Source organism: Lactuca serriola, chromosome 1 (genome assembly GCF_051521515.1).
Source record: "Lactuca serriola cultivar US96UC23 chromosome 1, Lser_US96UC23_V15, whole genome shotgun sequence".
NCBI classification, from domain to species: Eukaryota; Viridiplantae; Streptophyta; class Magnoliopsida; order Asterales; family Asteraceae; genus Lactuca; species Lactuca serriola.
This window is the reverse complement of record NC_136408.1, coordinates 192,830,261-192,855,558: the sequence shown is the minus strand read 5'-3', so window position 1 is coordinate 192,855,558 and position 25,298 is coordinate 192,830,261. Positions and strand designations below refer to the sequence as shown.

Here is a 25,298-nt window from a genome sequence, read left to right as displayed (position 1 = left end):
TATCTACCATGATTCTTCCTAATCAATCATCTATGATTCTATTCTTCAATTACAGGTGCTCATTGTACCAGAATGATTCACTGCAAGTTCTTTGAAAAAAAGACTATACAACTTTTGTGGAATAGATAAACCAGACCCATCAATGGATTCTGAATTTGTGGAGTTATTAAAATGAGTATGTGTTAGATGCCTTTTTATGCATCTTATAACATAGTTTTTATTACTATTTTAGCATCATATTTTTTACATTTGCATGTCAATTGTTTAAATAATGTTCAACTCATGTCTTTTGATAGAATTCCCGTACTGCTCATGATTTTATGTCAATTTCAGATAGTTCGAGTGGAGTAGTGCTTTGGGAGCAATTGGATGCACGTTTGGAGCTTAAAATGGAGCTTGGAACTTATGGAGTATGTTGAGGAATGATTGGAAAATGCTTTGGTCAAGAAACATTCGATCGAATTGATCACACGAAGATAGACTCTGCAATCTAAAGTTAAAGGATGTTGCTGGCAGCTTTGACCCCCTGTCAGTATTTTGATCATATCTCATTAACCATAACTCCGATTGACGCGATGCAAAATGATATGAAAAGTAGACGAAATTGCGGACGTCATATCCTAAACATGCGATCACATTTTGGCACTATGCGATCACATGGGGCCTTTATGCGATCGCATCTTTGGTCGCAACTTGTCTTCGAGGTTTTTTTGTGCCAAAAATTTATCCTGGAGTGAAAACTTAATACATGTGATTACAGGTTGTCTACATACGATCGCAGGTTGGCCAAAAAGTTCCAAAATAGCATCCTACTTCATTAAAAAGGCACGAGCAAAACCTGGAATCTCAGGTTGTCTACATGTGATCGTATACATGTCATTTTTGTTGTTGGACGTATAAATAGCCCTGATAGCATTCCTGTAACCTAAGTTGGCAATTCCATAGGTTCCAGACGATGAAAATATGATTTTGGAGGCGTTTCTTCTCTGATTTCAACGATTTCTGAAGATCTGAAGAATGTGGATCATCTCCTTCAAGTAGATTAGTAAGATAAGTTGTTTGATGTCTTTTTTCATTTGTTTTTATCAGATATTGTCCATGTCTGGCTAAACCCTAGTTTGCAGTTCTGCAAAGACAAGTACTTTTCATGTGATTGATCATTAGATCTGGTTTTTGATTTGTGTTTCTATCTAGATTCTTCAGTTTTGTTCTTAATGAATGTTTGATTTGAATTCTTGTTAGTCTGATCACCTAATTAGGGCTTTATCATTCAAGTTAATTAATTATTAGAATCCATAATTATTCTTGTCAACTGGTAAAAATAACAAGTATCAGATTGGTTCCGTGTTGGGATTTAACTCTGGTGTAAACTAAAAAATCATATATTTATGCTTCCGAGCCTGTGAGAAGTATTGGGTATTGCTGGAAATTTTATATAGATTATAATGCAACTTTTCTGATCTTAATTAAGAGCTTGTTTGATTAGACAGTAAAAAGTTAGGGTTAATTGAAGAGCTTGTTTTGATTAACTAATTTAGGTAAAAGAGAAATTACTAGAGCTTGTTAGTTTTTCTCAGTACCAGCTTAGATAGAATGCATCTCAAATAATCAGATATGGATCGGTTACATGATTAGGAAAGTCGCAACAGAACTGAAATCGTTTTTTATATTGATTTTCGTTTAATTTTAATATCACTGCATTTTTAGTTTTTAGTTTTTAATTAAAACCCCCTTTTAATAATTTCTGTCTTGACTAGATTGTGCCTGATGCAAAAAGCCATTGACCATTAGGCTGTGTCCCTAAGAATTCGACCCTGCTTCCTTGTGCTATATTTTTAGTGCAACCTGCAGTGATAAATTTATTTGTGTAATACGTGCGCGATAGCGGTCTTAACAAATTGGCGCCGTTTTCGGGGACATGGTACTGTTAATTGTTTCATGCCAAAATATTTAGGTACAGGTAATCTAGTCTTCAGGCATGGTCGCGCCGACAACCTTAAAAAGGGCCAGCTTTCCGGGATGCAACCCGATGAGTAGTTTTTAGTTTTTTATGCTTTCAATAAAGAGATGATCGCAGTTCCAAGAAAGCTTGGGGAAATCAGAGGATCGACAGAGTTGCTGAAATTCAAATTTTTCGTCAACATTCATCGTCAAAATCAGAATTTCTGCAATCTATCAGGTACATTCATTCCTAGCTGCATATTTTTGCTTTTATATTCTTTATTGAGCTGTTCATTCCTCTTTGAGCATTGAGGACAATTCATCATTTTAAGCTTGGGGAGGGGGTTAGTGTAAAATTTTGCATTTTTCGTTACGAATTTTAAATTTGTAACATCCGGATTCCCATGCATTATATTTTATTCTCTTATTTTTGAAAGTTATGAGGAGACTAGGCGAGTTGGTGTCTAAACTCGCCGAGTATGGTCGCGGATTCGGATGCGAGTTCACAGCTGGACTCGGCGAGTTCATGAGTGGACTCGTCGAGTCCACGCTGTTTAATGAAACCCTAATTTCCAGGGTTTGAGACATATTTAAAGGCCCTTAGGGCCGTCATTTGCGGCCACGAACCCCTAGAGAGAAACCCTAAGAGATCTAGAGCGTTGGTGAGGAAGGAGAGGCCATTCTTGATCCTTTTGTGGGTGTTTTTGCAAGAAGGAAGTGACCAAGGCAAGAGGAGGCTCCAGGAGGTGCGATTTTGGTGATTTTTGAGTTCATAGATATTGTATTGAGGTATTTTTCTCGGACATTCTTCAGTTTTGGTGTTGATTCTTAGTGTTAGGCTTTTCTAACCCTTTTAGAGGTTGATTAAGTGGAGCATTTGGTCCCTTCTCGAGTTTATGTCTTGGATCTGGACCCAAAGAGGTCCATAGGCCTTAATCCTTGGAGCTTTATGAGTCATTTTGGGAGCCATGAGCTTGGGATGTCATTTTTGGGGCTAAATCACCAAGTTAGACCATTTTGATGTTGTATGAGTGTCAAGGTCTGAACTTTACGTGATTATCATGCTTGGGAAGGCCAGATCTATGAATGTATGGAAGAGATCTGACCTCAGGAGGCCTGTGGAGTTTGTGCATGGCATGAACTTGCCGAGTCCGAAGAACAGACTCGGCGAGTAGGATGAGGGTTTCCCATAAATCACTTAGTGAGTGGACTTGCCGAGTTGGGGATTAACTCGGTGAGTCAGGGAGAGTAAGGGGGACTGGAGTTCAAGGCGGAACTCGCCGAGTTGTTCTTGAGACTCGGCGAGTTGAGTCGGGGTGGCCCTGCGATTCATGCCAGGTGGAACTCGTCGAGTCAGGGGAAGTACTCGACGTACCAAGAGAGGGATTGAGAGAGTCAGTGGACACGTGTAGACTCGCCGAGTCACCCTAGTGCACTCGACGAGTCGGGTCAAAGTTTGACCGTTGACCTTGTTGACTTTTAGGGTTGAGTACAGTTGTATTTACGAGAGTATTTACTTTATGTGATTAGGCGGAGGCTAGATCACATTTCTACCGAGTCAAATATTTACCAAGACACCGAGGTGAGTCTTCTCACTATACGTTACCTAGAGTGGTATATTGTGTGGACCAGAGGGTCTTATGTTTTATGTATGAGATTATGTGCTAGGTGTTACATGTATGTTGTATGATGTTATAGACCGGACCGAAGAGTCCAACGATACAGACCGGGCCGGAGGGCCCAACGAGCTATGATCGGACCATAGGGTCCAACGAGCTACGGGACTAGAGGGTCCCGCTGAGACACATCGACCGGAAGATCGTATTATAGCATCGAGTGGCGTATGTGTTGTATGCGGTATTTTGGGGAACTCACTAAGCATTTGTGCTTACAGTTGTTGTGTTATGTGTTTCAGGTACCAGTGATGAGCGTGGGAAGGCGCCGGCATGATTCGTACACACACACACACATTGGAGTTTATATATATTATGATCTTGGGATTTTGTACTGATACAATGTTTTTTTAAATGATTGTGAATGATATTTATGGTTTTTCAAAAGTGAAAAATTGTTCAAATTTTTACGGTGTTACAAGTTGTTATCAGAGCCTTGGTTTGAGGGATTCGGATGCATCTTCGGGCGTATCTGAACTCAAACTGAGGATTTGAGGAAAATTTTGATAATGAAGTAAAATTTTTGAAAAGAGTAAAAAGAGTTTTGAGACAAACAGAGCAGATCCGTGTGTACGATCAGCCAGCACCCGAACGGTGAATCCTCAAAAGTACCCTTACATTATGTGTTATGAGATAAGTTATGTTACATTATGCATGCTAGAGTAGGCTAGGTATACATATTAGGACTAGAGTGGCCTGATTTGTGATGCCTTAGCCTAGGAGATTTCTGCTGCTGAGATGCTTTGAGAGCGACTAGATAGCAGTTAGGAGCTCATGAGAATAGTGTACTTGCAATCCAAGATCCAAGGAGGAGGACTTGGAGTGAATGCTGATGCGGTGTGGTAAGTAGTATTGGGCACGTACTACTGAAGACACCGGATCAGTGGGCATTCCATGTAAGAATCTTTTAGACAACGGAGGACAAGTAGGGTTGCGTATCGAGTATGAGTATGCTCGATCGAGTCTCTGATAATTTTTGTTGTATTTCAGAGGCATCATGGTTGGGACTCGACACATACCTGAGAGCAGTGGTGTCAGCGACGAGGAGATCCGTCTATTGATTCACGAGGAGGTGGCTGCTGCCATCCGGGCTGAGATTCCTGAGATGTTTGGGGACATCAAGACCACTTTGATTGAGACTTTTGATGAGCGGTATGCAGCGCTGACTGAGGCTGCTACAGCTGCAGCTACTGCTGTTGCTACTGCTGCCAGACCTCAAGGGTTTGACTCGTTATTGTTCCGGGAGTTCAGCAACACGAAGCCACTAGAGTTCGACGGGACGCAGGACCCGATTGCCGCTATGAGATGGATCTATGACATCTAGGGATGTTTCTATACATGTTCTTGTCCAGAGCACTTGAGGGTTCGGTTCGCCCTGAACCAGCTCCGCCTGGGAGCGAAGGATTGGTGGAAGTTCGTGACGATGAACTTCACTTTGGCTGAGATTTTCGAGGTGACCTGGGAGAGGTTCACCGCTATGTTCAGAGAGGAGTATGTTCCCCTAGTGGAGAGGGAACAGTTGATTCAGGAGTTCTTGATCCTCAAACATGGTACTGATTCTGTGGCAGTGATCACCAGGAAGTTTCATGAGAGGGAGATGTTTTGCCCTGAGCATGTGTCTTCTGAGCAGGCTCGTATGAGCCGTTATCTGAGTGTTCTGAGGAGAGATATTCAGGAGATCGTGGCGAACTCGACTTACCTGACATTTGCTGAGCTCCATGCAAATTCCCAGAAGAGGGAGATTGAGTTGGAGACTCAGGCCAGGGACGAGGCCGAGTCACAGAGAGCGGATCGGCGACCAGCTCAGTCTCAGCCGGCAGCCAAGCGGGCTAGACCCGCTGATTCGAGATCTGGGGGCGCGAAGGGCCGCACTTGTGGGAAGTGCGATAAGAGTCACGAGGGGTCGTGTAGGGCTGGAGTGTGCTACAAGTGCGGGAAGGAGGGGCATATCGCGAGGGATTGCCCCAAGGGATTATCGGTTTGCTTTCATTGTAACCAAACCGGCCATCGGAAGGCCGAGTGCCCTCATCTTCTTTAGGGGTCAGCACAAGGATCTGCGCTTGCTACTAGCGCTACCGAGGTTCGGCCGGTGAAGGCCAAGGCCCCGAAGGCTCGTGGGAGAGCATTTCAGTTGACTGCGGAGGAGGTCCGCGCGGCGCCCCGATGTTGTGGCTGGTATGTATTCTCTTTTCATCTTTTATTTGAGTTGAGTTTTTATGCTTATATGATGATATGCGTATGTACTTTTCTTGTGAGTTCTGTGCCTGCTGTGGTTTTATTTGACTCGGGTGCGAGTCGGTCGTTCGTTTCCGTAGCTTTTAGTCAGCACATTAGTATCCGTTGAGAGGCGTTGGATCGACCTCTGCGAGTTTATATAGCTGATGAGCGAGCAGTGTATGCTTCAGATGTGATTCGAGGATGTGTCCTTGAGATCTTCGGTATGGAGTTCCCGATAGATCTGGTTCCGATCGCGATATGGGACGTGTGTGTTATAGTGGGTATGGATTGGTTGAGCCGATATGGAGCCGTGATAAACTGCGAGCATCAATTGGTGACGATTCGAGATCCTAGTGGGGGAGTTCTTACGGTGTACGGCGAGGGTACACGTACGGGGTCAACATTTTGCTCGGCCGCCCTAGCAAGACAGAGTCTACAGCAGGGCTGTAAGGGATTTGTGGCATTTGTGATGGATGCGAGGGTTGATTCAGAGAGACCGAAGTCATTTGATGAGGTCCCAATAGTGCGTGAGTTTCCGGATGTGTTTCTAGAGGAGTTGCCGGGTGTGCCTCCGGAAAGGCAGGTAGAGTTCAGTATTGAATTGGTTCCGGGAGCTGCGCCTATCGCCAAGGCGCCTTATCGCCTTGCGCCTCCGGAGATGCAGGAGTTATTCTCGCAGCTCCAGGAGCTGCTGGGGAAGGGGTTTATCAGGCTGAGCAGTTCGCCATGGGGGTGCCTATTCTCTTTGTCAAGAAGAAGGATGGTTCGCAATGGATGTGCATTGATTATCGTGAGTTGAATAAGCTAACAATTAAGAACCGTTACCCATTGCTGAGGATCGATGATTTGTTCGATTAGTTGCAGGGGCATCTTGGTTCTCCAAGATCGATTTGAGGTCTGGGTATCATCAGGTGAGGGTGTGGGAGGAGGACGTCCAGAAGACAACATTATGGACTCGTTATGGGCATTACGAGTTCGTGGTGATGCCTTTCAGACTCATCAACACACCGGCGGTGTTCATGGATCTCATGAACAGGGTGTGCAGACCGTTGTTGGATCGCTCAGTGATCGTGTTCATCGACGACATATTAGTGTATTCGAGATCCAGAGAGCAGCATGAGGAGCATTTGAGGGAGATCCTTGGAGTTCTAAGATCGGAGAGGCTTTATGCCAAGTTCTCCAAATGTGAGTTCTGGCTACAAGAGGTTCAGTTTTTGGGGCATCTCGTTAATCAGAATGGGATATTGGAAGATCCGGCCAAGATTGAGGCGGTCATGAGGTGGGAGGTGCCGAGATCACCCACCGAGATCAGGAGTTTCTGGGTTTGGCAGCTATTATCGGAGATTTATTAAGGATTTCTCCAAGATCGCCGTGCCACTCACCAAGTTGACCCGGAAGGGTGTTGCGTTTTCTTGGGGTCCGGAGCAGCAGACCTCGTTCGAGACGCTTCGCCAGAAATTATGCGAAGCCCCAGTGTTAGCCCTTCCGGAAGGGATGGAGGATTTTGTGGTATATTGTGATGCATCGATATCCGGATTGGGAGCGGTGCTTATGCAGAGGGGACATGTGATAGCATATGCATCGAGGCAGCTTAAGCCTTATGAGTCGAGATATCCCACTCATGATTTGGAGCTGGGAGCGGTAGTGTTCGCCCTCAAGATCTGGCGACATTATCTGTATGGGGTTCGGTGTATGATATACACGGACTACAAGAGCTTGAAGTATTTGATGGATCAGCCCAACCTGAATATGCGCTAGAGGAGGTGGTTGGACGTGGTCAAGGATTATGATTGTGAGATCCTGTACCACCCGGGCAAGGCTAATGTTGTAGCCGATGCACTGAGTCGTAGGGCGGAGGGCACCCCAATACGATATGTTTGTTTGAGATTGTCAGTGATGACCCCGGTGTTGGATGCTATTCATGGGGACCAGGCTGAGGTTTTGAGGCCAGAAAGCCAGAAGAGAGAGCGAGTTGTCGGGCTGGTATCAGAATTAGTTACTGATAGCCGGGGGCTTATGACATTTCAGGGCCAGATATGGGTACCGTCCGTGGGCGGAATACATACCATTTTGATGGAAGAGGCTCATCGATCGAAATTCTCGATCCATCCCGGGGCCACTAAGATGTATTTAGACCTAAAAAAGGAATATTGGTGGCCCTGTATGAAGAGGGATGTCGCATGGTTTGTAGAGAGATGCTTGACCTGTCGGAGGGTGAAGGTCGAGCACCAGCATCCACATGGTAAGTTGCAACCATTAGAGATTCCTGAGTGGAAATGGGAACAACTTACCATGGATTTCATCACCAAATTGCCAAGGAACGCGAGGGGTGTCGATGCAATTTGGGTGATTGTGGACAGGTTGACGAAGAGTGCTTACTTCCTGGCCATCAGTGAGAGCTCTTCCGCGGAGAGGTTGGCAGAGATGTACGTGAGAGAGGTGGTATCGCGGCATGGAGTGCCGATCTCGATTGTCTCAGATCGAGATGTGCGTTTCACTTCCATATTCTGGAAGAAGTTTCATGAGGAATTGGGTACGAAACTGCATTTTAGTACCGCATACCACCCACAGACTGACGGTCAGTGTGAGCGGACGATCTAGACACTCGAGGACATGCTCTGAGCATGTGTGTTGGATTTCGGTGGGAGTTGGGACACGTATTTTCCCTTGGCAGAGTTTTCTTATAACAACAGCCATCATTCGAGCATTGCCATGCCGCCCTTTGAGCTGTTGTATGGGAGGAGGTGTCGAACCCCTATTTGCTGGGGAGAAGTAGGGCAGCGTGTGAAGGGTAGCACCGAGATTGTGCTTCAAACGATAGAGCAGATCCAACAGGTTAGACAGAAGTTGTTGACCACTCAGAGTCGTCAGAAAAGTTATGCGGACAGACGCCGGTCCGAGCTCGAGTTTCAGGTCGGCGATTTCGTGCTCCTGAAGGTCTCTCCTTGGAAAGGAGTGATCCGATTCAAGAAGAGGGGCAAGTTGGGGCCCCGATATATTAGCCCTATCAGGGTGATCGCGAGGGTAGGCAGGGTAGCCTATCGTTTGGAGTTGCCAGTAGAGTTGGGTCAGATTCATGACACTTTCCACGTGTCGCAGCTGCGAAAGTGTATAGCCGATGAGTCAGAAGTGGTGCCATTAGAAGATATTCAGGTGGATGCGAGCCTGAATTATGTTGAGAGACCGGTGGCGATTAGGGATTGGAAGATCAAGGTTTTGAGAAACAAGGAGGTGCCTCTGGTCCAGGTCCAGTGGCAGCATCGGAAAGGGTCAGAGTTAACTTGGGAACCAGAGTGTGAGATGTGGGAGCAACATCCAGAGTTGTTTGTAGAGTGAGACTTCGAGGGCGAAGTCTGATTCTAGTGGGGAAGAATTGTAACATCTGGGTTCCCAGGTATTAGTTTCTTATTCATTTATTTTTGGGTTTTGAGAGGGGCCTCGGTGAGTTGGAGTATAAACTCGCCGAGTATGGTCGCGGATTCGGATACGAGTTCACAGCTGGACTCGGCAAGTCCACGTTGTTTAATGAAACCCTAATTTCTAGGGTTTGAGAACTATTTAAAGGCCCTTAGGGCCGTCATTTGCGGCCACCGACCCCCAGAGAGAAACCCTAAGAGATTTAGAGCGTTTGTGAGGAAGGAAAGGCCATTCTTGATCCTTTTGTGGGTGTTTTTGCAAGAAGGAAGTGACCAAGGCAAGAGGAGGCTGAAGGAGGTGCGATTTTGGTGATTTTTGAGTTCATAGAGATTGTATTGAGGTATTTTTCTCGGACCTTCTTCTGTTTTGGTGTTGATTCTTAGTATTAGGGTTTTCTAACCCTTTGTGAGGTTGATTAAGTGGAGCATTTGGTCCCTTCTCGAGTTTATGTCTTGGATCTGGACCCAAAGAGGTCCAGAGGCCTTAATCCTTGGAGCTTTATGAGTCATTTGGGAGCCATGAGCTTGGGATGTCATTTTTGGGGCTAAATCACCAAGTTAGAACATTTTGATGTTGTATGAGTGTCAAGGTCTGAACTTTACGTGATTATCATGCTTGGGAAGGCCAGATCTATGAATATATGGAACAGATCTAACCTCAGGTGGCCTGTGGAGTTTGTGCATGGCATGAACTTACCGAGTCCGAAGAATAGACTCGGCAAGTAGGATGAGGGTTTCCCATAAATCACTCAGTGAGTGGACTTGCCGAGTTGGGGATTAACTCGGTGAGTCAGGGAGAGTAAGGGGGACTGGAGTTCAAGGCGGAACTTGCCGAGTTGTTCTTGAGACTCGGCGAGTTGAGTCGGGGTGGCCCCGCGATTCATGCCAGGTGGAACTCGTCGAGTCAGGGGAAGTACTCGACGTGCCAAGAGAGGGACTGAGAGAGTCAGTGGACACGTGTAGACTCGCCTAGTCGCCCTAGTGCACTCGACGAGTCGGGTCAAAGTTTGACCGTTGACCTTGTTGACTTTTAGGGTTGAGTACAGTTGTATTTATGAGAGTATTTACTTTATGTGATTAGGCAGAGGTTAGATCACATTTCTACCGAGTCAGATATTTACTAAGACACCGAGGTGAGTCTTCTCACTATACGTTACCTAGAGTGGTATATTGTGTGGACCAGAGGGTCTTATGTGTTATGTATGAGATCATGTGCTATGTGTTACATGTATGTTGTATGATGTTATAGACCGGACCGAAGAGTCCAACGATACAGACCGGGCCGGAGGGCCCAACGAGCTACGGGACTGGAGGGTCCCGCTGAGACACATCGACCGGAAGGTCGTATTATAGCCTCGAGTGGCATATGTGTTGTATGCGGTATTTGGGGAACTCACTAAGCATTTGTGCTTACAGTTGTTGTGTTATGTGTTTCAGGTACCAGTGATGAGCGTGGGAAGGCGCCGGTACACACACGCACACACACATTAGAGTTTATATATATTATGATCTTGGGATTTTCTACTGATACAATGTTGATCAATGTTTTTTTAAATGATCGTGAATGATATTTATGGTTTTTCAAAAGTGAAAAATTGTTCAAATTTTTACGGTGTTACAAAATTTTTTAGTTTTTCGTTTTAGTTTTCAAATATTGATTTTTATTTTTGCGTCTTATTTTTTGCATTGCATTTGCATATAAAAATTTTAAAAATCCAAAAAATATATTATGTTTTTACTTTTCTGCATTCGTAAAAAGAAACCCAAAATTTTTTTATTTCTAGTTATTTTTATTTTCTTCATATTAAAAAAAAATCTTTAAAATCTTGAAAACATTAAAAATTTTACAAGAGATGGGGATATCTTTTTATATTCGATAGCTCTGTTAAGATGAAGTGTGATAGATACCGAAAATAAGTCTCGTTACAATCAAATTTAAGAATTATCTTTTCAAGTGTTTTAAATGTTTTCACAATGAACCAATATATGAGTCGGATAATTTTTACAATGGAAGTGTGGGCTGGAAAAACAAACAGTGTTTTAGAAATAAGTTCTTTGAATGCCTTAAAAAGAACCTAGATTGGATAACCCTTATCATTCCTTGAAGTACTGAACCCTATAGTTTCTGCGCCTTTTGAGGTTGGGAGGGAACTCTTGTTATACCAACAATTTATTATCATTTTTGAAGTATTGAAGTTATGGTGGTCCTCAAAGTAAAATTCGCGCCCATTCAATATGTGTTAAAAATGGTACATCAAGAAACTTGAAGAAATTTGAAATTCAAAGTCAAATCCAAGTCAAGTTCAAGTCGAAATCAAGAAGCAAGCAAGTTAAATCTAAAGAGTTGATCAAGATAAAGAAGACATGTGGTATAATGAGATTAATCCCTCGACAGTGGAATCATATAGGTAAGCTTGGATTTTATGTCCATAATGGAGCTTACCGCGTTTACTAGACGAGTTCGGAAAAAAAGGAGGGGTTAGTCAGGCTAAGTTTTTATAAACGAATTTTCGTAGAATTATTTTTAAAAATACACTGTTTTCACAATTTTAATTCGGCGTAAAAACTATTTGCTCAAGCTTGGTTTAACTAATTAAATATAAATATGAATTGTTAATATAAAATATTGAGACTGTTGTCAAGGTAATGACTTCATTGGGGCTTCCTCGTTGTGAAATTTGATCATGTGACAAAAAAAAGAGTGAAGTATTTTAGTTTAAGTTTTTATTTTCTTTTTATTCTAAATTTTTTTTTAGGCCATCTACATCTTTCCATCTGTTTATAATGTTTTATCTTCTTCATACTTGAGAGCAAGTAAGGTTTAAGCTTGGGGAGATTTGTTAGATGCCATTTTATGCATCTTATAGCATAGTTTTTATTATTCTTTTAGCATTATATTTTTTACATTTCCATGTCATTTGTTTAAATAATGTTCAGCTCATGTATTTTGATAGAATTCCTGTATTGCTCATGATTTTATGTCAATATCAGATAGTTCGAGTAGAGCAGTGCTTTGTGAGCAATTAGATGCGCGTTTGGAGCTTAAAATGGAGCTTGGAACTTATGGAGTATGTTGAGGAATGATTGGAAGATGCTTTGGTCAAGAAACATTCGATCGAATTGATCACACGAAGATAGACTCTGCAATCTAAAGTTAAAGGATGTTGCTGGCAGCTTTGACCCCCTGTCAGTATTTTGATCATATCTCATTAACCGTAACTCCGATTGACGCGATTCAAAATGATATGAAAAGTAGACGAAATTTCGGACGTCATAGGCTAAACATGCGATTGAATTTTGTCACTATGCGATCGAGCGGGGCCTTTATGTGATCGCATCTTTGGTCGCAACTTGTCTTCGAGGTTTTTTGTGCCAAAAATTCATCTGGGAGTGAAAACTTAATACATGTGATTGCAGATTGTGTACAAGCGATCGTAGGTTGGCAAAAAAGTTCCAAAATAGCATCCTACTTCATTAAAAAGGCAAGAGCAAAACCTGCAATCTCAAGTTGTCTACATGCGATCGCATGCACGTCGTTTTTGCTGTTGGACGTATAAATAGCCCTGATAGCATTCTTGTAACCTAAGTTGGCGGTTCCAGAGGTTCCAGACGACGGAAATATGATTTTGGAGGCGTTTCTTCTCTGATTTCAACGATTTCTAAAGATCTGAAGAATGTGGATCATCTTCTTCAAGTAGATTAGTAAGATAAGTTGTTTGATGTCTTTTTTGCATTTGTTTTCATCAGATTTTGGCCATGTCTGGCTAAACCCTAGTTTTTAGTTCTGCAAAGACAAGTACTTTTCATGTGATTGATCATTACATCTAGTTCTTGATTTGTGTTTCTAACTAGGTTCTTCAGTTTTGTTCTTAATGAATGTTTGATTTGAATTCTTGTTAGTTTGATCACCTAATTAGGGCTTTATCATTCCAGTTAATCAGTTATTAGAATCCGTAATTATTATTGTCAACTGGTAAAAGTGTCACACCCCAAAACCGGAACGGCAGAAACATTCTGGGGTGGATGATGTCATGTCAAGTATCACAACATATGCAGTATAGTAATCAAAGTACAACAACCATTGCATTAATAGTAATAGTTTTAGATAAGTTACATTTTATAGCGACATCAAAATAATACAGAAACTAGTATAGATGCAGCTCGGTTCTAGTCTGGCTTCACAAAAGCTCCCAATTGTACCTGTCTAATGCTGACCTGAGAATACAAGTTATTTTGAAAGCGAGTATCAGCATTTTTATAAATGTTGGTGAGTTCATAAGTATTTAGTGTCATTTGTGTAAGTAAGCATTTTATTCAAAATGTCTTTATAAAAAAAGTAGTAGTTTAGAATCTACGGTGTATTAGCGTCCTTTCCAGAAAATCCTATATTTTCTAATTAAAAGTAGTCTTCTACCAAGACTCGATGGTGTTATGTTTTAAAGAGAAATTTTCCCTGAAATACTATCATTACCAAAATACAGTATTTGACTTTAAAGAAAGTAGGAGAATATCACTAGTAAAAATACTAGGGGAAAATAACATATGCCTCAGCAGAAAAATACTGCTGACTAAGGCAAAAGAAATCATAGACTCCAGGAGAGTATCAAATGAATGATACGCCTGGCTCAGTCTAACAAAAGGAAACACAGACCCCAGATAGTATCAAATGATCGATAGTGGCAATAGTAGTAGTGGCTTTATGTCACCCATGGGCGTTACTAGCGTGGACTGTAGCTAGTAGTCAGGGTGTGGGAGTGTCAGTCCCGTATAAATCTATACACATGATGTTCGCTCTCCATCCCGGAGACTCTGGTTACACGGAATTGGCGCTATGAAGCGTCGTAGAAGGAAATAGTATGTCACATTCTAAAGTAAGAGAGAGAGAGATAGAGAGATAGCGATAGAGAGTGAGATAGAGTGAGAGATAGAGAGATAGAGAGAGAGAGAGTGAGAGATATAGTCTCCTAATTATTCCTATAATAGTTACTAGGGATCCAGGAACATGAATAATAGAGGGAGGCCTTTACTACCCAAGGCGATGCACTGGCTGAGAGCGAGCGAGAGAGAGAGAGAGAGAGAGAGAGGGAGAGAGAGCCTTTATGTCCATATATGTATACATGATATATAACTAATGTTTAAATGACCTTCGGACGGATACCCGATACCCACCAGACCACATCCAAACAAGGAAAAGGAAATAGGGCGAACTAGCCTTCCTAAGTCCTTTAAAGATTAATTATATAGCTATACAAATACAGGCATGCATTAACAAAGTGGAAGTATAGAAGTAAAGAAGAAAACTTTGGTAAAACCTTTGGAAACCTTTAAAAATAAGAATTTACAACCTGATACCTTTATGTAAAATATGTTTTGAAAACCGTTCATAAACACGTTTTGAATAAAATTTGATAACACAAAATGAGTAAAGAAAATATTTGTTTAAAACACTATTGTAATTGGTTTAGAATTAAAACATACAGCGCAAGAGACAATTTGAGAAAAGACTTAAACAAGTAAAGACGTTTTAGAAAACCATCTATAGTATTATACTTGGTAAAACAGTTGAAAGTGTGATAAATCCTTGTGCATGCGGGTTATTAATCACATATGATTGATATGATAACTAGCATGTTTTAACTTGTATTCCCCCCCCCCCTCTCATAAAAGCATGTAAAAACATCTAAAAGGTTAATTCAGGGGTATGAACTCACCTATTGTAAGTGGATCGGGTGAAGGTGCAGGTTGGGTGCTCGGTGTCAAGTAAGGACTTGAACACACTTAGTGACCTATTAACATATGATGACATATGTTTACATACAATTAGTAACTATAATACTAATTAAATATGTATATGCATCCTAAAGTGTAGAAAATACTTTGGTCAAGTGATAGGGGTGTTCTGGGTAGCATCTAAGCGAGTGTATGGCATAGTTAGGGAGTTTACTCTTCAAGAGTAAACTCTTTATAGATTTTACGGCCCTAAGACCATATCCCAATGAGTTTACGGCCGTAAACTCATGGGTGGTGTATCTTTGGATGCTAAAAGGTCTTATATCACTTGTAAGGTTAGGCTAGGTCCAAATATAAGGCTTATGAAAGGGTTTAAGGCTCCAAATGGACCATTTAAGGAGTTTACAACCCTAAACAAGGCGTTTGCGGCCGTAAACTCTCACTTGGTCATTTCATTCTTGAATTTAGGCCTTAAATGATAGAGTATAAAGTTCTAAGCATTAATCTAAGTCAAATGGGGGTGTTAGGGCATCATTTGGCCACTTTTTGGGAGTTTACGGCCCGTGGACCAATCATTGGGGGGTTTACGGCCGTAAACTCCTAAGTCCATGGTTCATTTGTGGTTGATTCAAGACATTTTCCCAAACCTTAGGAGGTGTTTGAGGGCAATTCTAACGCCTTATAATGTGTTCACGGCCCTTGAAGAGGGGTTTACGGTCCAAGAGTGTTCTTGGGCCGTAAACTCATGGTTACTCTCCAAAATGAAAGGTTTTGGTGTTCTAAGCTCGAAGGTGTAAGTCCACAAGTCATATCTAAGCCCTAGGAGTGATTTGGAAGGGTTTTGGGGCTTCAAAACCCCACTTATGGGTGTTTACGGTCCAAGAGTTTTCTTGAGTCGTAAACACATGATTTGGCCCCTATTTGATGTCTTAACCACGAATTTGCATGTTAAATGAGCTAAACAACAAGTTAGGGTAGATTACTTACTAGTTTGGGGCTCGAAATGGGCGTTTTTTGGATCGAATGCAAGTTGTAGAGAGAGTGTAGAGAAAGAGTGAAAAGGGTGTGAATGGAGTCCGCTCCCCCTTATATAGGGGTTGAGCTTGTGGCTCAGTGGAAATCTACCCAATACTGACGTTAAACGGAGCTTTTGGTCGCACCCGATTAAATGGTCGTATTTTGACTTGGTTGAAACTAAAACTTTTCAAGGGATTAATGAGGATGTTTCTAATTGGTTTCAACCCTTACAAAGTCATTATAAAGTCCCAAATTAATTAACCTCTTCCAAAAGGTTAACGGACAATTAATAAAACGGGTTTTATTAACGGAAGATCTGGTTAAAATGACGGGATAAAATTTCGGGTTGTAACATCATCCCCCCATTAGAGGGAATTTCGTCCCGAAATTAGGGTTTTGGCAAGGAAGTGGCATAGACAATCAGGTAGAGGTATGAGGACACTTCCTATTCGGTTGGTCCTCGCACTCCCAAGTGAACTCTAGCCTATTCTTGGCGTTCTAACAATCCTTCACTTACGGGATGTGGATTCTGATTCGTTCAGTTAGCGATTCCTACAGGTGCGTCTACGAAGTTAGGGTTCCCAATGGTTTCTATCAAGACGAGTGGGATACAAAGAATGACGTCGGGCAACCACTTTTCAAGTCTAAGGAGTGGATTGATTTGGGGTGAAACTTATGGAGTTTCCGAAGGGAGGTGTGGTCTGACGAGGGTTGGACCAATTTTGTGAGGAATCTCGGATGGTCCTAAGCTCTCGGAAGGGTAGAGCTTTTCAGTACTTAGAACATAGTGTACTTCTATGGTGAGATCATCATTGGCGCGATCTCCATTTTGAAGTTCTAAAAGTTCTCTCTTACTGAGGGTGTAGTCCTTCTGGTTGGTTCTTAGAAAGCTCGGGTTGTCCTTGAATTCGTGTTTCCTACTGATTGGCTTTTAGAGGTTTTCTGGACCGTCCGATGAATTGGATGTCTACGGGTATCAGTTTGTTGCAGGGGTCTATCTCAACCTAGTGTGAAATGAACCTGCACTTCTGGTTCTTGAGATGTCTCTAACGGAAACTCTCAGGGTTGGTGAGATAGGGTTTCAACTAGATGATTGTTTAGAAAGTTTTTAAACTTTTCATCATCGTCTAGTCGACGCTTCCACCATATGATTCTTAACGGGAAAGAATCATGATCTTACTTGTTTTGCTGTTTCATGAATAACATTCCCTGCTCAGGGCTAACTCAATCCTTAGAGATTTTCTGAAGTGTTGGACCATCTCAGGAGGTGGTTCTACCATCTCTGCGAGAGATAGAATTCTTGGAAACCTACTAGTCTCAATGAATCTCTAAGACATGCCCTATTCTTTAATGCGTCAGTTTATTCTAGCTGTGGAAAGCGTGTGCTCTTGTATAACCCATCGACTAACACCTAGACTGGCGTCAAGTCTATAATCTCCTCGGGATCTGGGTTATAAGGTTAAACGCAACCTACTTTTGTACTTTATTCAAGTATTCTTGGCCGCGGAGGTTATCATGTGGTTCTTAGCATTCTAGTATTCACTTCGGAGAATGCAGTCTATCGTCTACAGGGTGACGGTGACTTCTACCATGTGAGGAGGCAGAGTGTCCTAGGCACTACTTGTCAGTAACAAGGAGGACGAAGTGCCTGAGTAGTGCGAGCATCTTCTGCAACTACTCTTTCGTGGGTTCTGATTTTTCTTGTTTTGGGTTAAGTCTTAGAAGTATAGGGTTCCGTCACTCGGAACGTCTAATCTCTTCATCCACTCTTCTCAAGGTTTAACGTATCGCAGCTTCTGGATTTCCGGGATATCCGCTGAGATGCTTAATTCGGGGGATTAAGCGTGAGTGGATGGTCGTAGTCAATGTACTTGACTCTTAAGACTCAGGTTTATTTATTAATTGAGGGTGTTAGCTACTATGATGGCTTAACCAGGATGACAACAAATTTCGGATTTGTGGTCATTATATTAGCTCAACCCGCAGGGGTTCTCTGGACTATAGCTCCTATTCTACGGGATATGATGAAGGGTTTCATTATGAGGTTTGGGGTAGAGCTCATACTTGACTCAAACACTAATACTTGGTGTATGCAAGCCGTATATAATTGAGGTCGATGGGATATTCAGTTGTGCGACTCCACCCCAGACCCACAACCCAACGAGGAACAGGGAGTAGGGAGGAAGCACACATCTTAAAACTTTTTTATCTCAATTATATATCGCCCTTATGCATATACTCAGTTATAGTAGTCAGTCCCACGAGTTCTATCCCCTATTCACGAACCTGATTGTGAGGTGCGAAGGGTCTTTCTGGGGGATCTATGGAGTAGGCTTCGGGTGGTTATCGTCTTCTGGAATACCTGCAGTGTCTTTCGCTTCGGGTTCTATTTGTCTAAGAAGGGGTTGGTTAACAGCGTGCGGTACCCTTCTCCTGGGTACTTCGGAAGGTTTGAGATAAGAGGGAAGACTGACGGATCGCATTAGGTTTTATTATCTTTAGGTTCGGAAGAACCTTTATTTGCCGAAATAGCTACGGTGAAAGTTCTTTTTACACAACACTAGGGATTTACACATGGTTGCACTAAATCGAACCATGATTGATAGAGGCGTCGAAGTTGGCATACTTCGACATGAGAAAGAATGAGGGCCGATAGGGCCATGTGCTGAACGGGCACACAATTTCTAGGCGTCTCAGTTTTCGTTACGTGTATCACTGTCGCGGATACTTGGACCGATAGAGTTGACGCGGAACTGTAGAGGGTCCTAAGTGTTTCTGAATAGGGTACCTTTCATGAATGGATTCTCACGAGGCCTTTCTATAATTGCATAACATATACTAGTCATGTAGAATTAAGGTGGGAAGGACTGTTGACTATGCGACTCCGCCTTAAATCCACAACCAAAAGAGGAACAGGAAATGAGGCGGCATCACTCACTCTAGGTCTATACATCTCAATTATACATGGCCTTAACATATATATCTAGCCATTATAGTTTTACCTGATGAAATTTTAAATTTTATAACCGTGTTGCGACTTTCGCCTTAACGGGGAAGTTATTACATTTAGAATTAGCCTTTTAATGTTTTTGGTTAGTTATCTGAGATTGAGAGACGTACCAAAAATCTACCGAGTCCCTTGAATCTTCTCCCCAAGCATTAGAGTTAGACTCCTCCCGTGTCCTTGTCTTTTCTTTCAGTTGGGCAATCTCGCTTTAGGTGCCCAATCTCATCACATAGGTGGCATACTGGATTGATCGTCACATTGGTGGTTGGTGTAATAAACTCAACCGGGGTTCTGCAGACGCGAGCGGTAAGCCCCTTCATGTTGCACCTAGTACAACAGAGTTCCTGGCATATAACATGATGATGGTAGCTATGTTTTCCGCAACGGGGGAGGTTTCCTCGGTATGGTCTCCTAGGTGTAGGGATGGAAGGATTGGCAGGGGTATTGACTGTCTCAGCTCGTTGCCCTTTGAAAGGTCCTTGAGCTGAGGTACTTCCTTCCTCGTTCTTGAGCTTTCTCTTTAGTGGAGTTGGCTGAGGTTCTTGGGTGGTTGGGTATGCAGGTGTTGGTTGCTGCTGTCCATTGCTAGGATCGGAATTCCCGATAGGGCTCTTGCTAACATTGGCGTTGTTATCATTCCGATGAGCCATGACAGCTGCTACGGTTGCCGAGACTGCAGCTTGGAACGTAGCTTCATCGAATAGGAGAGTAGGTTTCTTGCCAGTGGATTGGTTACGCTTCTTCGGAGGCATGGTTTTCCTACGCGGAAAGGAACACAAGCCGATGAGGGACGGTGGTTAACCCTTAGACGTATCTATCCTTACTATATAAGGCATAAATTTTTCCTGCGCCTCGGATATTGGTTGTCTGAGTGTCGACCTACATCCCTATGATGTAGTCCAGGTATTCAAGGTAGGAGTAAGGATATCAGAAAAGCCATATGATGGGAGTCGTTCCTACTAAGTTACCATTATACTGGGAAAGTTTCACTCTCCAACCTGGAAAGATTTGAGGGAAGTTCGTAACGAAATCACAGAAGAAAGGCTCATGAAGGCTTATGGCTAAACATTCTCAATCAAGGTTTGAGATCCGATCTAATCATATTACTTGCGACGGGAAAAGGCGATTTACCTAACACATAGTGTGAGTAGTGTAATCACTAACTCACTAAATTGTATGATTTTATGGGTGTATTAGCACGACAATGACAAGGAAAAGACACTTCTCGGGTTCCATGTACTGGCTCCCTCTGTCCACCTCATATCCTTGACTGGGACCGGCGTTGGTTTTTCCTTCGGGTAGTTACCTAGGGTTCTCTGCTCATATAGACATATTGAATTTCTGCTCCGTCTTACTCCCGATTCTGACTCTGGGTATCATCACTTCATGATGGATGACTGGAAATCTCGGAAGTTCAGGCGAATTTCCCACCGATGTCCCTAAAAAGGTATAGACACTTGGTGGTTTCAATAGTCCCACCTTGGTTCATTTATTTACGAACTTGGAAATCTTCTCAATGAACCTCTTATGGGTCTGTAACAACTCTTCTGTCGAACATTGAAGTGGATACGGTTTTCTATAGGGTTTGTGCAAGAATGGAAATGTCTAAAGAATCCTAAGAGATTATTAACATTTCACTGAGTGATCCATATTGAGTCCTGCTAAAATTACATAGGGTGCAAAAATCATGTATAGCTTAGATCCGATAGGCCTTCGAATATGTGATACTACTCTATATCCACATCCCAACGAGGAAAAAGAAATAGAGCGAAACCATACATTTTCAGTCTATGGGATCCTTATTATATATAATCTTGGAAGTGTACCCTTTGTAATCATAGGTATATCAATAAGGGATCATTTTAGTTTTTCACACAAGGTTATCTATGGATCCTAAAATACCCCTATGGTATTTGAATTTCTTGTTTGGTTCTTAACTTCTGAATATGATTCTGGGATTAATGTGAGTCTTTTAGTATTCCACAATACTCCTATAGTATTTTCAAACTTTATGTTTGACTCTAGCATTCCTAGTTGGTAAGTTTCAGACTCGTTGCAACACCACTATCACTCCCAAGCACACGTTCATCACATCTTGAATAAATGTAGTTGATCAGGTTACATTTATTCAAGCTTACGATTACATAACTGCCCAGGTTTGACGATAATGCTCAACATCCGAAGACTTTTATTCTTGTTCTTCTTGAGATACTTGTGTTCGAGTGTTTAGATTCTGGATGTTCTTATACTTTGGTAAAATATGGTTATATTTTAAAGTATAATTCTTTGTCAGAGTGTTTTATCCTTATATATTTATAGGCTGTATATCTTTTATGAATTGATATATTGAGCTCACTATAAACAACGCTCTAATACCAATCTGTAACACCCCAAAACCGGAACGGTGGAAACATTCTGGGGTGGATGACGTCATGTCAAGTATCACAACATATGCAGTATAGTAATCAAAGTACAACAACCATTGCATTAATAATAATAGTTTTACATAAGTTACATTTTATAGCGACATCAAAATAATACAGAAACTAGTATAGATGCAGCTCGGTTCTAGGCTGGCTTCACAAAAGCTCCCGGTTGTACATGTCTAATGTTGACCTGAGAATACAAGTTATTTTGAAAGCGAGTATCAGAATTTTTATAAATGCTGGTGAGTTCAGAAGTGTTTAGTGTCATTTGTATAAGTAAGCATTTTATTCAAAATGACTTTATAAAAAAAAAAGTAGTAGTTTAGAATCTACGGTCTATTAGCGTCCTTTCCATAAAATCCTATATTTTCTAATTAAAAGTAGTCTTCTACCAAGACTCGATGGTGTTATGTTTTAAAGAGAAATTTTCCCTGAAATACTATCATTACCAAAATACAGTATTTGACTTTAAAGAAAGTAGGAGAATATCACTAGTAAAAATACTAGGGGAAAATAACATATGCCTCAGCAGAAAAATATAGCTGACTAAGGCAAAAGAAATCATAGACTCCAGGAGAGTATCGAATGAATGATACGCCTGGCTCAGTCTAACAAAAGGAAACACAGACCCCAAACGGTATCAAATGATCGATACGGCTAGCAGGGTCTAAAACAAAGAAACACAGACCCCAGACATTATCAAATGAACGATACAGCTAGCAAGGTCTAAAACAAAGAAACACAGACCCCAGACAGTATCACATGAACGATACAGCTAGCAAGGTCTAAAACAAAGGGTGAATGTGAACTTGTATGTAACCATGCTGATTGACGATAGAGTATCCGATGACCCTCCAGGTCACGCGCAGAGGTAGTGGCAGTATTAGTAGTGGCTTTATGTCACCTATGCACCTTACTGGCGCGGACTGTAGCTAGTAGTCAGGGTGTGGGAGTGTCAGTCCTGTATAGATCTATACACATGATGTTCGCTCTCCTTCCCTGAGACTCTGGTTACATGGCATTGGCGCTATGAAGTGTCGTAGAGGGAAATAGTGTGTTACATTCTAAAGTATGTGTGTGAGAGAGAGAGAGAGATAGAGAGAGATACAGAGAGAGAGATAGAGTGAGAGATAGAGAGAGAGAGAGAGAGAGTCTCCTAACTATTCCTATAATAGTTACTAGGGTTCCAGGAACATGAATAATAGAGGGAGGCCTTTACTACCCAAGGCGATGCACTGGCTGAGAGCGAGAGAGAGAGAGAGAGAGAGAGAGAGAGAGAGAAAGTGAGAGCCTTTATGTTCATATATGTATACATGATATATAACTAATGTTTAAACGACCTTCGGACGGATATCCGATACCCACTAGACGACATCCAAACAAGGAAAAGGAAATAGGGCGAACTAGCCTTCCTAAGTCCTTTAAAGATTATTTATAGAACAATACACATACAGGCATGCATTAACGAAGTGGAAGTATAGAAGTAAAAAACAAAACTTTGGTAAAACCTTTGGAAACCTTTAAATATAAGAAATTACGACCTGATACCTTTATGTAAAACAAGTTTTGAAAACCGTTCATTAACACGTTTTGAATAAAATTTGATAACAAAAAATGAGTAAAGAAAATCTTTGTTTAAAACACTGTTGTAATTGGTTTAGAAGTAAAACATACAGCGCAAGAGACAATTTGAGAAAAGACTTAAACAAGTAAAGACGTTTTAGAAAACCATCTATAATATTATACTTGGTAAAACAGTTGAAAGTGTGATAAATCCTTGTGCATGCGGGTTATTAATCACATATGATTGATATGATAACTAGCATGTTTTAACTTGTATCCCCCCATAAAAGAATGTAAAAACATTTAAAAGGTTGATTCAGAGGTATGAACTCACCTATTGTAAGTGGATCGGGTGAAGGTGTCGGTTGGGTGCTCGGTGTCAAGTAAGGACTTGAGCACACTTACTAACCTATTAACATATTTTTACATAAAATTAGTAATTATAATACTAATTAAACACGTATACGCATCCTAAAGTGTGGAAAATACTTTGGTCAACTGCTAGGGGTGTCCCGGGTAGCATCTAAGGGAGTGTATGGCATAGTTAGGGAGTTTACTCTTCAAGATTAAACTCTTTATAGAGTTTACGGCCCTAAGACCATATCCCCATGAGTTTACAGCCGTAAACTCATGGGTGGTGTATCTTTGGATGCTAAAAGGTCTTATATCACTTGTAGGGTTAGGCTACGTCCAAATATAAGGATTATGAAGGGGTTTAAGGATCCAAATGGACCATTTAAGGATTTTACGGCCCTAAACAAGGAGTTTACGTCCGTAAACTCTCACTTGGTCATTTCCTTCATGAATTTAGGCCTTAAATGATAGAGTATAAAGTTCTAAGCATTAATCCAAGTCAAATTGGGGTGTTAGGGCATCATTTGGCCACTTTTTGGGAGTTTACGGCCCATAGACCAATCATTGGGGGGTTTACAGCCGTAAACTCCTAAGTCCATGGTTTAATTGAAGTTTAAAGCCCCTACTTCATTTGTGGTTGATTCAAGACATTTTCCCAAGCCTTAGGAGGTGTTTGAGGGCAATTCTAACACCTTATAAGGTGTTCACGGTCCTTGAAGAGGGTTTTACGGTCCAAGAGTGTTCTTGGGCCATAAACTCATGTTTACTCTCCAAAATGCAAGGTTTTGGTGTTCTAAGCTCGAAGGTGTAAGTCCACAAGTCATATCTAATCCCTATGAATGATTTGGAAGGGTTTTAGGGCTTCAAAACCCCACTTATGGGTGTTTACGGTCCAAGAGTGTTCTTGGTCCATAAACACATGATTTGGCCCCTATTTGATGTCTTAAACACGAATTTGCATGTTAAATGAGCTAAACAACAAGTTAGGGTAGATTACTTACTAGTTTGGGGCTCGAAATGGGCGTTTTTTTTGGACCGAATGCAAGTTGTAGAGAGAGAGAGAGAGAGAGAGAGAGAGAGTGAAAAGGGTGTGAATGGAGTCCACTCCCCCTTATATAGGGGTTGAGCTTGTGGCTCAGTGGAAATCTACCCAATAATGACGTTAAACGGGCTTTTGGTCGCACCCGATTAAATGGTTGTATTTTGACTTGGTTGAAACTAAAACTTTTCAAGGGATGAATGAGGGTGTTTCTAATTTGTTTCAACCCTTACAAAGTCATTATAAAAGTCCCAAATTAATTAACCTCTTCCAAAAGGTTAACGGACAATTAATAAAACGGGTTTTATTAACGGAAGATGTGGTTAAAATGACGGGATAAAATTTCGTGTTGTCACAAAAAGTAACAAGTATCAGATTGGTTCCGTGTTGGGATTTAACTCTGGTGTAAACTAAAAAATCATATCTTTATGCTTCCGAGCTTGTGAGAAGTATTGGATATTGCTGGAAATTTGATATAGATTATAATGCAACTTTTCTGATCTTAATTAAGAGCTTGTTTGATTAGACAGTAAAAAGTTAGGGTTAATTAAAGAGCTTGTTTTGATTAACTAATTTAGGTAAAAGAGAAATTACTAGAGCTTGTTAGTTTTTCAGATATGGATCGGTTACATGATTAGGAAAGTCGCAAAAGAACTGAAATCGTTTTTTATATTGATGTTCGTTTAATTTTAATATCACTGCATTTTTAGTTTTTAGTTCTTAATTAAAACCCCCTTTTAATAATTTTTGTCTTAACTAGATTGTGCCTGATGCAAAAAAGGCATTGACCATTAGGCTATGTCCCTGAGGATTCGTCCCTGCTTCCCTGTGCTATATTTTTTGTGCACCCAGCAGTGATAAATTTGTTTGTTTAAAACGTGTGTGACAACGTGTTATTAGTATGCAACAACGGAT

At 41.5% G+C, this 25,298-nt stretch overlaps 1 pseudogene; it reads left to right on the top strand.

Annotated features, from left to right (window-relative positions):
- Nucleotides 1–42: 42 nt before the first annotated feature.
- Nucleotides 43–25,298, top strand: part of LOC145064819 (putative Peroxidase 48) — a 25,609-nt pseudogene continuing 353 nt past the window's right edge.